The sequence below is a fragment of the Sceloporus occidentalis genome, unplaced genomic scaffold (genome assembly GCF_023333645.1).
Source record: "Sceloporus occidentalis isolate IW3139 unplaced genomic scaffold, rSceOcc1.0.p SCAF_12, whole genome shotgun sequence".
Lineage (NCBI taxonomy): Eukaryota > Metazoa > Chordata > Lepidosauria > Squamata > Phrynosomatidae > Sceloporus > Sceloporus occidentalis.
Genome location: NW_028316992.1, coordinates 8,523,579 through 8,539,188, shown reverse-complemented (window position 1 = coordinate 8,539,188; position 15,610 = coordinate 8,523,579). Strand labels below are relative to the sequence as shown.

At 43.2% G+C, this 15,610-nt stretch overlaps 1 protein-coding gene across 3 annotated transcripts in view; it reads right to left on the bottom strand.

Annotated features, from left to right (window-relative positions):
• The window catches only part of KLHL29 (kelch like family member 29), a 477,994-nt gene extending 468,361 nt beyond the window's left edge, over positions 1-9,633 (bottom strand). For 2 of the 3 annotated variants that reach the window (XM_089477918.1, XM_089477917.1), the window contains exon 1: positions 9,557-9,633. The gene's annotated coding sequence lies outside the window, so the exon portion shown is untranslated. The remainder of the gene's footprint in view (positions 1-9,556) is intronic. The other variant, XM_089477919.1, reaches the window with a different exon arrangement.
• Between the last annotated feature and the right edge of the window lie 5,977 nt (positions 9,634-15,610).

Sequence of the window (15,610 nt, the reverse complement as noted above, 5' to 3'; positions counted from 1 at the left end):
CAATTTGTATCTTTATTTGGTTTTTTCTTGAGTAAATACAGAAAAAAGAAAAAAGCTGTGGCTTCCTTGACTGAGTCACTCTGTCTATGATGTGGTCTACTTCTTTCACTACTGCCTCCCACTTTACTCAGCATTATAATCTTTTCTAGTGAATTGTGTTGTCTCATGTTATGACCAAAGCAGGCCAGCCTCATTCTAGTTATTTTGGCTTATAGGGAGAGTTCAGACTTGATTTGCTTTAGAAACCTTTTACTGATCATTTGGATAGTCCATGGTATCCATAAAACTCTCCTACACTACCATACTTGGAATTGATTTTCTTCCTGTCAGCTTTCTTCACTGTCCAGCTTTCCCAACCATACATAGACTTTCACATTCAGTGATATATCTTTATAGTGATATATCTTTATATCTTATCTAGTTCCATCAGAATTGCCATTCCCAATCAGTCTTCTTCTGATTTTGTGACTACAATCTGCATTTTGATTTATGACTGAAACAAGGCATAGAAAACTTTTGACTATTGTGATGTCTTTCTCATCTACTTTAGAGTTATCTGCAGTCATTATTTTGTTCAAGTGTCACCCTGCTTTGGCACTTTTGTCCTTGACTTTTCTCAATAGCTGTTCCAAGCTGTTGCTATTTTCTGTGAGTGACATGATGTCATCTGTATATCTTAAACTGCTGATATTCCTTCTCCCAATTTTCATGCCTGCTTTCTCTGACTCTAATCCCACTTTCTGTATGATATGCTCTCTATATAAATTACAGGGTGATAAAATCCAGCCATGCTTTACCTCCTTGCCAATAGGAAAGCATTCTGTTTCTCTATATTCTGTCCTGGCAATGGCCCCTGCACATCAGAACAAATGTCATGGCACACCCATTTCTTTTACAGTGATCCATAGTATAATATACAGGTGTAGAATTCCTTGTCATTTGACTCCCAAGATAATACTTCTTATATGCTTCAACAGTAGGAAGGGACCTCCCCTCAAAGGTGCAGCACTTGCTTTGCATGCAGAGGGTTTCACATTCAATCTCTTGGCATCTCCATATAAAGCTGGAACAAGTCCTGTCTGAGACTCTGGAATGCCTTGCCTATTCGCTGATGAAATAAATGCTACATGGAATAATGGTCTGAGTTATACCAAGTCAACAGCTCCTGTGTGAGTAAAACTGTAATTCCATGCCTGGGAGAACGTAACAGTGACTGTGGGACTTTCTCCTGAGTAAATATACACAGGGACTGAGCTAAGAAGTTGCTGAGCAAGACCTCTGCAGATAGTCCTCCAGATAACTACCGTTGCTAATTCTCTATTTATCTCAAGTCACTTTGAACAACAGTGTCTGGTGGATTATACCTTCTACATAGAGCCAAAGAACTTGTATAGAAACAGACTTTTCCAAAATTAAAGGGAAAATGCAGCGGAGGAAAAGGTTTAAGAGGTCATTCCCAATAAAATTGCTCCACTTCAAAAGTTAAAGATTAAAGGATTTTTCTCTGGAATAATTTTCCTCTTGGTGCTTTCTCTTTTCCTTTGCAAAAACTTGTGGAGGTTTGTAAGATTCGTAGAGGCTCAAGAAGGGAAAAATCTACCCCTAACATACTCCCATTTCTTTCACTGTGCTCAAATGGCCATAAAACAGCTGATTTTGACAACATTCCAACTTTGCGTTTTTCATTCTAGTGGGAGGGTCAGCTTATTGTAGCATATTTAACAAGAAGAGAATTGTTTAAAGATACTTTAAAACCAATACTACTTATTTCATCCCAAAACACATATATGATTTGACAATAATTTTCATTCAAATTCCAGTGGACTTATTGGGGGCTTACCTATGAGTAAATATGTATGGGATAGAGCTGGAAAGTTCTACTACTCTATCTGAATGTCTCAAAATATATTCTGTCACAAAATTCATTTGCATTTTACCTCCTTGGGAAACAGAAATAGTAAGGAAGAATTTCTTGTTCTTTTAGGTCCAAACTGCATAAAAAGCCAAGAGACAGAAAAACTGAGATAATAATGGGACAGGGCTGGCCTGCAAACATCAACAATATAAAATGCAAGGACAGGAGTTTATACCAGAGGTTTAAGCAAAAGAAACTATGGCTCAATTTGGTTCTGCAATGATTAGGGAAAAATTCAAAAGGAAGTGCTTTTCCATAAGGAGACATCCAGGAATGGATGGTATATCTTTGTGGTACTGAACGTAAGTAGCAGAGATACTTGGAATATGCATTTCTCAACACTGCCAGTATCTCCCTAAGTTTGTAAGGACCAGAGAGCAGATATTTCAAGTCCTCTCCTCTCCTGGAACTCTGATCCACCTAAGCACTGCAGATAGATAGCTCTGCTCCTTGAGAATGGAAATTAGCAGAGCAAAGAAGACGGTTGCAACGCAGAGCAATCAGGAGGTCATCTGCCTTGGAACACATAATGTAAATCTCTCAGTACAGGTACTCTAACTTGTTTTATTCTAACAAAAAGATGGTTAACAAGCATTCTCTTGAATGTAATTATGCATCTGAAAATTAAAAAGCCAGAAGGAACACTAACAAAAAGGGTTATATTATATCTACGAATGAGCTGGTATTGATTTGAAGAGAGTGCAGTCACCACACTATAAGCTGGTGGGATGAATGCTGATTGTAGTTTTCTCTTTCAGACAACTCTGGTGCCGCAATAAACTACAATTCCCAGGACTCCCTAGCACTGAGCCAGGGCAGTTAAAGGGCTCTCAAACTGGATTGTTTCTACAATGTGTTTTGGACTATAGATACCCATGAGAATAAACTACAGTAAATAGAGCGTCAATGTGGTGTACTAATCTGAGCGCTGGACTACAACTCTGAAGAGCAAGGTTCAAATCCCCACTCAGCAGGGGAACCCCAATGGGTGATCTTGGGCACGTCACACAAGTCCCTTCTGGTTTTCCATAAAAATGAAGTATCAGTTAATAGCTTAAACACTGATGTGATTCATCTACCAGTAATAATTAAGGTCTGTTTATTTTATTAAATGTATATAAATGTAAAAGATGAACAGAGGAGAGAACATAAAATGCTCCATTCAGAAGGAACTCTACAGCAAGTGAATTATCTAAGGAAAATGTAGATGCTGTGAAGACAAAAATGGATGGCTTTCCTGTGCAGAAACATTTTGAAGAGGGAATCAAAGCAGAAAAATTATTCACTTCAGAATCAGTTAGACAACACTGAAAATAAATTTTGCTAGTTCTTAAAAAGTAAACAGTGGAATGTACCCCTCTAAACAGAAGAAGCTGAAAATAAGTGTGTATTTTATTTCAAACTACACCAATCTGAGACTCAATTAGATGATAATATTCAGTGGTTTTTTAAGGAATATTTAGATTCTCAAAATTTTAGATGGAAATAATGCATGTTTGGATTCTAGGAAAGCCCCTCAAAATATCCTGGATCAGATAACACTGATTTGCTAGTTCTGAAGCTGAAGCTTTAGGAACCCTTCTCAGATATTTTAGTACCCAGATAAAGCTAACTATATACTTGTATAACCAACAAAGAATTGATACCACAGTCCCAGAATGAGGCAAATATCGTAATTATCCCAAAGACTGGCAGAGATATAATCCAGACTGAATCTTGTGGACCAGTTTCATTGTTGAATGTTTCTTACAAGATTTCTGTGGATGTTTTAGCTAAAAGCTTTTAATACTATATAAAAAATAAACATTTATTTAAAGGGCCACATGTGTTTTTCTGAAATATATCTAAAGCTTTTGATCACATGGAATGGTATTTTTGTCAGCGATCTTTTGACACCACACAGAAAATGATTAATTTATTTATATATTTATGTGCTTGGCACAAAATAATATATAATTACCTTATTATTTACCGATAAAATATCAGTAAATAATAACAATACAAATAATTATCTTTAACAAAAAGATGTACAGATGTCCTTTATCAGCTTTATTATTATTGCCATTGCTCTTGCTGTTAGAGGTGATAGTATTAAAGGGGTAAAAACTGGACCGTTATAAAAAATTCATTGCACGCAGATGATATATTGTTAAACATCACAATTTGTGCAGTCATATCCCACCTGGTTTAATGAACATATAAGGTCCAATCTCCAGAAATAAAACAAATAAAGGGAATAAAAGACATGGATCATCACAAATGACTGAATTAAATTTTCAGAGACAGAAGAGGTGGCTCTATACACTTCAAATATTTAGATACTCATGAATAAGTACCTATTTGTCTCAAATGCTTCAATACTTGGAAATGAAATCATCTGATTATCATGTAGAGGATCAGAAAATGAAATTCAATTATCATTTTTAGTGGGCACTATATAATTAAGGAATGTGAAAATCAACCAAAGTTAAAATGTTCCTGGTTTGTAATAATATCACAAATAAAAATGATTTACATAACAAAGTTTCTGTTTGCATTTTACAGTTTTGGCTTCTTTTGTTGATTATATGCAAATGTGGATATGAGGAAAAAATTACAATTCTTCTGGAAAATAGGAAAGTAGGAAGGACTAAAGTGAGTATTTTACAAGCTGAAGCTGATACTTGAGATAATACCTTTAGTTTCAGTAACCAGGGAGAAGAAATTACATTTGAGGGAATTCTCCCAATGAGAAGAAGAAAAGACGAAAATAAAACTGGTCATCTGAAAATAATTTAAACCCAGGGGGTATCCATCTTGTATTTTCAAATAACACATCCCTCCTAATTCTCCTTTAGTCATTCATCAGATGCTGTAACATGTCATATTTGCCACAACCAGGGATGTGTTATCTTAAAATAAAAAATGTATACCTCCTGGGTTTAAACATTTTTAAATTAGGAATTTTATTTTACAAGAACTTAAAATCAGACAACACACTCTATTTGAAGAGAGTGTCAAACTCAGTTTTATGAGGAGTGGAACAAGAGGAAAAACATTTTTCTTGTTTCTACCGATCTGGTATTTAAGGAAATAGACCTCTGGTAAGAAACTATGGGAAAGAGTCCAAGGAAATCTATGTAAGATAAAGTGTGGAAGAATTACTCAAAAATGAATAAAAAGTTCTCAGTATCTCTCTGAAAGGACCTCAATATAAAATACTATATAAATGGCATGTGATACCTTAATTAATAAATAGGGAAAACAGAACCCAAAGCTTTGAGTGTTTGGGATGTACAAACGTTTCAGTGCAAATCCAATGAATATATTTTGGTGTTCTCCCTAAGAAGTTATTAGAAAATACTTTCTCTCTGCCCAGTTCCACCACTCTCACCTCCTACGCACCCCAGGCGTTTGAGGAAAGAAACATAGCATTTGACATATCAGTTGCTGAATTACCATCCAAAGATTTCAGGTAAAAATACTACAGACTTTACTCTCAATTAACTAAACTATTAAAATATTCTATATGGATACTGGATTAACTCTACTCCTAGAAGCAATAATGACTATTTTAAGATGCTGGATGCAGCTGAAATGGACAAACTGACAGAGATGGAAAGCAGAAATTCTCTGACATCATAAACTATTTCTTTTTGTCCAAACTATCCCCACCCTGCTATTTTGCTTTGGAATAACTATTTTTGTTTGATATCTTAGAGATAACTTCACTTTTAAGACAATATTATAATGGATCTTTTTTTTAAAAAAATACTACTCTTAACCCAAGTGTCTTCCAAGTAGTTGACAGCTAGGGTCACTTGCCACTTTTCCAGAGGTGGCTGGTCACTCTAATATCTGTGGCATAGTCAATTTACACCAGGCTTTAGCAGAAACTGTAAAGGAGCTGCTCACAGTGCTAGATCCAAGACAACTTCAGCACCTTGGATACTGTAAAGGAACTGTCCAAAGTGCTGAATCCTATCCTCTAGCTATGTTCAGCACCTTGGACAGTTCCTTTGAGGTCTAGGCTAAAGCCTGACACAAATCCACCACAGTCTTGACACCAGAATCGCCAGCCACTACACATCTTCTCACCTTACTGGCACCTTTGTGCGCTGTGTGTTTTTCCCTCCTTATAACCATCTGTAGCACATAACTTGAATTAGATCAGACGCCACCTGAATGACCTTCTATTTCCTCTCCAATCCCTTCACAGTATCATTTGCAGGAAGCATTTTCACAGGGAAGACAACACTTTCCTCTGCAGCTTTATTCCAGCAGCGTTTTTACTCAAAACCAAATGCTCTGCTTGCACACAACGACACCTGAAGTTCGGCTACCATTCATAGGCAGTGTAACTAAAAGTAACAAAGAATTTGAATCCTACCCCCTTCCATCGCTGCATTTAGGTGAAAACCAGAAACCATTGCTCTATTTGTAGCCATGACAACCATAAAATATTCTATTCCGGCAATAATTCACTCTGAACGTTTGTTCGTGGGTTCTGTTGTCAAGAGAAAACTCAAAATACGGTGAGTATGGCTGTTAAAGCTGCAGAACCAATGAAAACTTGGAGCTTGCAGAAGTTTCAGGTGCATTGTTTCTTTCATATCCACACACACAGGATTTGAAAGTTTCCACGAAACTGTCTTGCAAAGTGCTCACTTTGGCTTAAGCTACATGAAATAAGGTTCTGATTCACACTGACCTGGCTGATTTATTATTATTATTATTATTATTATTATTATTATTAAATAGGATTATAATAAGATTTCCAGCCTCCAGTTTGATTATGTCAATTGCGTCAGTCAACTCTACATTTTGGAAGATATAAAAGAAGCACACTTGCATTAAAAGAAAACATATTGCACCTATGGCAATGATGGTGATTTACCTCTTAGAGAAACCAAGATATTAATGCCATGTTTTATTAAAAGCTGGGGGGAAACCTCTCTTGCAGACACCTCAGTGAAGGGCAGGTTATACTGAGAAGAATAAAACTGTGTTGAACATTTAAATAAAGCAGGCATCAAACTGATGAACAAGGGTAAAATATGGTTGCACTAAACTTTATATAAAGCACAAGTAAATAGCATTTCCAGTTTATTATTATTATTATTATTATATTATTATTATCCAGTCATGCTGCCTTATTAAAAGAAAAAACACACACCGCGTTACTCTTTCTCTCATGCAACCATAGTATCTACAGAGGAGGTAAAGTTTCACTAATTTCACCAATTGCTAAATTACAAGAGACAGTAAATGCTGGTATCTGCAATTTTAAAAAAACCACAACAGATTGCCTTTGAAAAAGTATTTGGTGGGGGTTCCCCCCCCCAAAAAAAGGAGACACCTTTTACTGAAGACATATTTATTACCTTTATGCATCCATCTGAACATTAAAGGCTTTAGCAAGTGCTAACATCGTCTGTGTTCACTTAGAATCTATTAATCTTCTTAGTCCCATTACTAGAACAGTGCATTTTAGAGGTCACACTTTTATAGTATAGTACTATAGTATAGTAAAAAGCCCTTGGAATATATAATTGTCATCCTGGAAATTAGATTTTGGGGGGATACATATATAAATATATATATATATATTCAAATGCTGGGGTGCAAAACAAACACACAGCAAGTCCCTCACCACCGCAACGGCAACTGCACACAATCCTAACAATATAAACAAAGCTCCAAAAATGTAAAGGGTAAATGTAAATGTAAAAAAGAACATCCTGACCACAAGTCTTGCTTCCCACCTGAGCTTTGGCATATTCTGGTTCAATGTAAACTTGTCATAATAATAATAATCAATAATAATAAGACAGGCACAGAATTATAGGTTTGATGTGATTCTGGGGCACACCTTTTGCTATGGCACTATTTATTTTCTCTACTGCCAAGTGTCTTACAGCAGGCACTGTAACAGAACAAAACAAAACAAAAAAACCCAAGCAATTCAGCCACTGCTGGAAAGACCTATATATATATGTGTGTGTGTGTGTGTGTGTGTGTGTGTGTACTGTATAGGGAATGGGATTGGTGGGAGAGAAAGAATGGAGATTGGCAAGGAGTAAGAGCCAAGGGCTGAGTGGGAGTTAGGCAGGAGCAGAGGGGGAGAGAGTGAGAAGTTCCCCAGCCCAGCCCCAAAGGCTGGTTCTCCATCCTGAGTCTCTGGGGTCCTTCTTCTTTCCCAACCCTGGAAGGCAACTCTCAGCCAGGAATGGTGACCCTGGTTGCACCACCCAAGAGGAAGATGTGCCTCATCCCGAGGTGGCAGAGACTACTGTCATTTCTTCTTCCTTCCCAGACAGTTTTAATTAAAGAGAGCCTCTGCCTGCTGGGGATGATGGATGGTTTTGCAGTGGTGGGCTTGATATTAAAACGAAAAAGGGAGGGAACGAAAGAAAGAAGGAAGGAAAGACCAGACCAGAGCATCTCCACCACAGAGAGCCCTTTCAACACATTAGATACACAGATACACAGCCCCAGAGGGCCAGGCGACACACAGGCTGCCTGCCACACTCCCTGGGTCGCCTCCGAAGAGAAGTCAACAACCTCTGCCTCCTTCTCTCTCTCTCTCTCTCTCTCTCTCTCTCTCTCTCTGAAGCCTGGCGCCTCCTCCGGGGTGGGAAGGGGCCTTTTGAACCCCCGGGGAAGGGATTGGGGCAGGGAGGCCGGAGGAGGGGAAGGAAGGAGGGAAGGAAGGAAGGAGAGAGGGAAGTATGCAAGCAAGCAAGCAAAGAGGGAAGGGGAAGAAGGAAGGATAGAATGAATGGAGCGAGGGGAAGGAAGCGAGCAAATAAGGAAGGGAAGAAATGAAGGGCTGAATGAAGGAGAGGAAGGACAGAATGAAGAGGGGGAAGGAAGGGAAGGAAGAATAAGGGAAATGGGAAGAAGGAAGAGAGAGGGGGGAAAGGAAGGAAGGAAAGAAAGAAAGAATGAATGAATAAAAGGAAGGAGGGAGGGAGGGAGGGAGGGAGGGAGGGAGAGAATGAAGCAAGCAAGCCAGCAAGCAAAGATAGAAGGGAAGGGAAGGGAAAGGAAGGGAAGGAAGGAAGGAAGGAAGGAAGGAAGGGGGAAATGAAGGAAGGAAGCATGCACAGCATGAAGGAAGGGAGGGGGGAAAGACGAAGGAGGGAAATGGAAGGAAGGAGGGAGGGAGAGAAGCAAGCAAAGAAGGAAGGAAGGGGAAAGAAGGGAGGGAGGGAGGCAAGAATGGGGGAAGGAAGGAGGGAAGAAAGAAGGAGAAAAGGAAAGAAGGAAGGATAGAATGAGAGGGGGAAGAATGAGAGGAAGGAAGGAAGGAAGGAAGGAAGGTTAGGCTGCCTCCTCCCAGCCAGTCCCCTCCTGCTGCTGCTGCTGCTGCTGCTGCTCTTCCTCCCGAGGCCCTCCTTGTGCCAACCCCGGGGCAGGAAGTTTTCCAGGCAGAGGGAGGGAGGGGATGAGGCATGGGGCGCAGGAGGGAGGCAGGCAAGGAGGCAGGGGAGAAGGGGCGCAGGCGCAGGGGAGCTGCCTGGGCCAGCCCTTCCTCGCCCGGAGAGGAGCAGCAGCAGCAGCAGGAGGAGGACTCTTGGCCGAGCCAGGCGCCCGGGGGCAGGCAGGCAGGCAGGCAAGCCAGCAGTCCCTTCCCGAGTCCCTGGGGGCTGCTCTTACCTTTCTGCGGCGTCGATGGGGAGGAAGGGCGCCTGTCCTTGGCTGGAGAGAGGGAGCCCCTGCCTGCCTGCCTGCCTGCCTCTCTTGCTGCTGTTGCTGCTGCTGCTGCTCAGGCTGCCGGGGGAGGGCGAGGAGGCTGCCCAGGGCCAGGCGAGACAGGCGCTGCTGCTGCTGCTGCTGGCGGCTCAGGCATGGCAGCCCCGAGCCCTTCCTCCTCCTCCTCCTCTTCCTCCTGGTGCCGCCGCAGAGCCCCCCGCCGCCGCAGGAGCAGCAGCAGCAGCGGAGAGGAGGCTGAGGAGCGGAGGCTGCCCCGGGAGCACCTCTCCCATTGCCCTCCGCCGCCGCCGCCGCCGCCGCTGCCTCCTCCTCTGTCCGCCTCCGAGAGGCAGCCGGGCGCTTTAGCCCGAGAGGGAGGCAGGCAGGCAGGGCCAGGCGGGGAGCAGGCAGCCAATCCCCGGAAAGGGAGCAGGGGAGGGCAGGGCAAGGCTCCACCGGAACGCCCCTCCCTCCCTCCCTCCCTCCCTCCAGCTCCTTTCCCTTCCTTCTCTTTTTCCCTCCCTCCTTTCCCCCCGCTTTCTCCTTCTCTCCTCCCTCCCTCTTTCCCTCGTATTTTTCTCCTTTCTTCCTTCCTTCCTTCCCTCTCCTTTTCCCTCTCTGTCTGCTTCCTTCCTTTCTCGCTTTCTCTCCCCTTCTTTTTCCTCCATCCCCTCTCTTCCTCCTCCCTCCTTTTCCCCCTCTCTCTCCTTCCTTCCTTCCCTCTCTTTCCCTTTCTCTCGTCTTTTCCCTTCTTTCTCTCTCCTTTCCCTCTCTTTCTCGCCTTCCCCTCTCTCTCCTTCCATCCTTTCCCCCCGACTTTTCTCCTTCCTTCCTTCCTTCCTTCCTTCCTTCCTTCCTTCCTTCCTCTTTCTCTCCCCTTCCCTTCCCTCCCTCTCTCCCTCTCCTTCAGCCCCCGGAGGAGAGGGCTTCCCAGGGCCTTCCTTCCTTCCTTGCCCGGCTGCTGGGAGGGCTCCCTGCCTGGCCCTCTCCTCGCCCTCCTCCGAAGCGGATCCCTACCGGGAAAGGGAGCCACTGGAGAGGAAGCAGCCAGGCTGCCAGGGAGGGAGGGAGGCAGGGAGGAGGCTGGATGGCTCCCCTGGCGCCTCTTTCTGGGACTCAGGGGCCTCGGAGGAGAGCGGGGCTGCCTTGGACCAGGGCCCCGGACAAGACCCCGAGGGAAGCAGAGACCAGGCAAGCCTCTAGGCCCCCGCGCCTGCTTCTGAACTGGGTGGGGGTCCGTCCGGGGAAAGAAGGACGCCTGGCTGCCCTGCCCTGGGCCTCCCACCCAGCTCCGGCCCAGGCCAGACCCTCCTGCTGCTGGGCTCCCGACGGCCCCAAAGTCCGCCGAGACTCTCTCTGAAAGGAGCTCTAGTGCCTTTTGAGGACTAAGCATCCCAGCCTTCTTAGACAGGGACTGAAGGCAAACCCTCTCCACCCAAAGCCTTGGCTGCCACTGAGAAACCAGGTGCTCTCCAGGGCTGGAAGGATCCAGAGCCCCCAGGGAGCCCTGATGGCTCCTCTCCTGCTTCCTCCCTCCCACCTTCCTTCCTTCCCACCCTCTCACCTTCCTTCTCTTCATTCCCTCCCTCTCTCCTTCCCTTCCCTCCATCCCTCCTTCCTTCCCTTCCCTCCCCTTCTTCTTTTGTTTCCTTCCCTTTTTCCCTTTCCTCCTTCTTCCCTTCCCTTCCCTACTTCCTTCCTTCCTTCTTTCCAACTCCTGAGGTGGCAATGGCTCTCTCTCAGGGGACCAGCTGGGTCACATTCGCACCCAGGGCAAGGGATGGGGGCAGGAGTCTTGCATGGAGCCTGAGTGGCATCCAAAAGCCTTACAAAAACCAACAAAAACAAAAAGTTTAGGCAGAAGAGAAAATATTCCATAGGGAGGATTCAAAGGGGAATCAGCAGGAAGAGGGATCTGAGACTAAAAGGCTGCATCCGCACTGGAGAAATAATCCACCTGCTAGACACCACTTTTTAACCACCGTGACTCAATAACCCAGTCTGACACCACTTTAACTTGTGAGACACTCATTGAGCCTTCTCTCTCTGTCTCTGAAAGCTCACTCTGGTGCCACTACAAACTGCTGTACACAGCTCAGGATTCCCATAGCAGAGAGCCACGGCAGTTAAATGTGGTGTCAAACTGGATTATTTCTGCTGTGCGGAGGCAGGGAGAAGTCGGTAGCAAGAGCTTTGGTACACTTGAGTCTGCTTTCTCAGATGAATGGGAGGATGAGGAAACACGCCTATATGATGTATACTGGAAACACCTATATGCTATATACTGGAAACACTTGTATGCTGTATACTGGAAACACCTGTCTGTTGTATACTGGAAACACCTGTATGCTGTATACTGGAAACACACCTGCATGTTGGCTACATTCTGATGCAGAAAGTTAAGTATGCTCACATTTATTGATATACATTGGCTTAAGTATGTTCAAATGTATTGATATTTGTTGGCATATGGCAGACTGTGGCCTCTTTTAATCTCCCTATTTGCTCCCCTCCTCACTCATTAATTCTGTGCCAACCCACTCCATCTACTACAGCCTGAAACAAACATTTGCAAGTCGGCAGGACCTGTCTAAAAGAGCCCTGTTTATGGAGTTCAATAGGCCTTCTCCCGGGGAAGTGGTTTGCAAAATGCAGTCCTTGATTTAAACTTTGATCAAACCATTCTTGGAAGAAGAAGCCGAAGAAGGGGAGGGAAAAACAATCCATATGCCTGCTACTGACACATGCGCTCCCTCGTTCTGAAAAGTCAGAGCCATGCTCAATAAGTCATAATAGCCATCACAGCAAAGATGATCCAGGGGAGACAAGTATGGAAATCAGTAGTTTGTTCCAACGGGGAATGACAGTGAAGAGGGAAGTCCGAATAAAGGACAAACACTTGAGTGGCTGGAAGGAAACAAGGAGATGGCACTAGCAAGGCGTTTTCCTTTTCATCCAGCCTCAGACACATGCCCTGTGCCAGTGTTTACTGTTGAAATGATCTGAGCTGGAAGCCGCAGTCAGGAATGGGGAAAATGGTGCTCAGTTCCCACAGATCGCTGAGCCTCTTTGACACTGAACTTGTCAGACTTCTGTGCTGCAGTGCCATGTGCGAGATCAGAAGTTCAGATGCTTTTAAAGTTGAATTATTTAACAAAGACCCATGCGCAGGCACGCCGGCACGCAACGCTCTCCCCAGTCCCGTGCCACTTTTAGCGTAGGCCCTTTTAAAAGAGGGGGGAGGAGAGACAGAGCAATCCAAAAACAATTCACCCTGGCACAATGCCATTTGCCCATAGTGTATCCTTGACCTGGAAATGGATGCGAACCCTCAGTGGGATGGTTGACCTGTTCAGTGGCATGGCAGTCTCTCGGTGGCATTCAGATGTTCACAGACTGACTTCAAGGCTGCAGACAAAATGGAATCAAAATTGTGCAAAAAGCCTCATGAAGCCACACAAAGGCTGCATGTTTTCAGAGAAACAGCTTTGATTTGTGGTCAGCTTCTTGTTGCTTAATCTTTAAGAGGAGTTTGGGAAAATAATCTTTTCCTGAATTACATCTCCCAGAAACCTCCAGTCAGCAGAGCCAATGACCATGCTTGATGGGGGAATATTGTGAGTTGCAATCCAAAAAAGTGCCTTTTCCAAGCTCTGATGTTTTAACATAGCCAAACGATTCCAAACTGTTCTGTTTTCTGTTCAGAAACATAACAAACATCCGTTTGAGACTGACCAAAAAAAGAAAAGAAAAGAAAAGTATATCTGCTTTTGCATGTTAAGAAAGTGGACAACTTTTTGTGCAGCGCTACATGGAGGAGTACTCTTATATTCTTTCATTGGATAACATCTTGTTTTTCATACCCAAAGACTGTTTTCTGTAGATTAGAATAACCTGGTCTCTTTCCATCTACGATGTAAGTACAAGACCATATGGAGTTATATGTCATGCACCCCATGGGAAGAATCATAGCTTAGTAGAGCACACACATTACATGGAAAGAATGCCATGATCACTTTGTTGAATTAAAAAACAGGGGGATGGTAGCTCATTCTAGTATTTGGGTCTCAAAACTGCTGACCAATACTGCTGGGTTGGGGACACGGTAACTGCATGCCACACCCCCAACGTGATACAAAAAGAACCTGCAAATGGCGGGTTCTTTTTCTGTCCTGGAAAGGGTGTCATAGCCACGGTGGCATGGCTTTTTGATGCTCTTTTGGCACTGAATCATCTAGATGCAGTGTTAGGGCTGATCCATGGTGCTGCGTGCCATCTAGAAGGGTGTGTGGCATCATGGCATGAAGGGGCAGAGCCACAGTGTCCAGCATGTGGATGCTGCACTGTGGCTCTACCTACAGGCCAGCACAAAGTGGCTTTTTATGAATGCCTAATCAAATGCTTAATCAAAGATGACAGACTTAGTTCTTATATGTATGTATATGATCATTGGCTAGATCCAAAGTTGAAGCAATCTGAAAATGATAATGTGGTATATGGTACTTCATCCTTCAGTAGAGACAGGTGAGACAGGGTTTATTGAGACACCAGATCCTCTTTGACAACATAACAGCAGCAAGCACATTAGTCAATAACATGTACTAATTCAAAATAATGCAAATGTTTTGGTAATTTTTTTTGGTAATTTTCAAATGTCTAATGTTATTTATGCAATTATTTTATTTATATACTACCTTTTTCTTAAAATGGATTCAAGGTGGCTCTCAAAAGATTAAAAAAACAAACACAACATTATAAATAGAATTAAAACATCACATCAATAAAACAGTTAAAAATACAAAACCATTAAAAACATGCTAAGCTAAAAGTATAAAGCCATTAAAAACATATAAAAGCCAACACCCCAATAAAAAGCCTCCCTAGATACAATTGCATATTAAAATCCTGCTTGGAAAGAACATTTTTCCCTTCCCAGTGAAAGGAAAGCAGGGAAGGGGCTAGCCTAGCCTATAGAAAACAAAATCTAGGATGTATCAAATAATACGTCAACAGAAAGGGGAAATATGGCAGACCATGGAGACAAAGGTGTATACATACTGTAGTTGCTTGCTTAGAAAACAGACTTTTCTGCAGAGAAATACACTTTTTCTGCACAGAAAATAATATTTCTGCAAAAAAGTATATTTCTGCTTTTTTCCCTGTACAAAACAACCACATGTGAATTTTGTGCAAAATAAATCCTGAATTACAAATACGATTGAAAAACGGGTTTTCAAACACTTTCTCATAATGGAAATAAAACTGCTAAAATTACTCATTGCTTATCTGAGTAGGAATTTAGGGGATCTCCAGACTGCCCCTAAGGGGTGGCATGCAGCCACCCCTTTACTGACTGGATCGGTGCTGCAGCAACCTCACACCGCGGCCCCGAGCCGGCCTCTGGGGAGCACAAAAAGGAGCCTCAAAAACAGCTCATTTTTGTGCCCTCCAAGGGACTCCATAGCCATGGTGGCACAGCTTTATGAGGCCCCTTCAGCACTACATCATGTGGATACAGTGCCAGAGGTGTGTCATGGCACACCCCGTGTGGACTGGGCGCATGCCAAAATGGTGCCATGAGGATGGAGTTAGGGCATCCAGCATGAGGATGCTGTACCCTGACTCTGGCCACCGGCCAGCACAAAGTACCAGTCTGTATAGGCCCATAGTGAAGAACTACATCCCTATTTTAATCTGCAAATCCCAGATTCTATAGGATAGAGCCATGGTAGATAAAGTAGAATCATGATGCTATAATTATGTAGTATGATAAGGCTCCCTTTTCAATCTGCAGTGCATCTAGGACTTGGGCAGAGGTTCAAATTCCAGCAGCACAATGACACTAAACACACAACCAAAATAATACTGAAGTGGTTTAATAACAAGTACATGAATGTTTTAGAATGGGCCATTCAAAGACCATACCTCAATCTGATTGGGAAATTTGTGGCAAGACTTGGCTGTTCACCAATGCTCTCTGTCCAACCAGGCAGAACTGGAGCAATTTTGCCAAGAAGA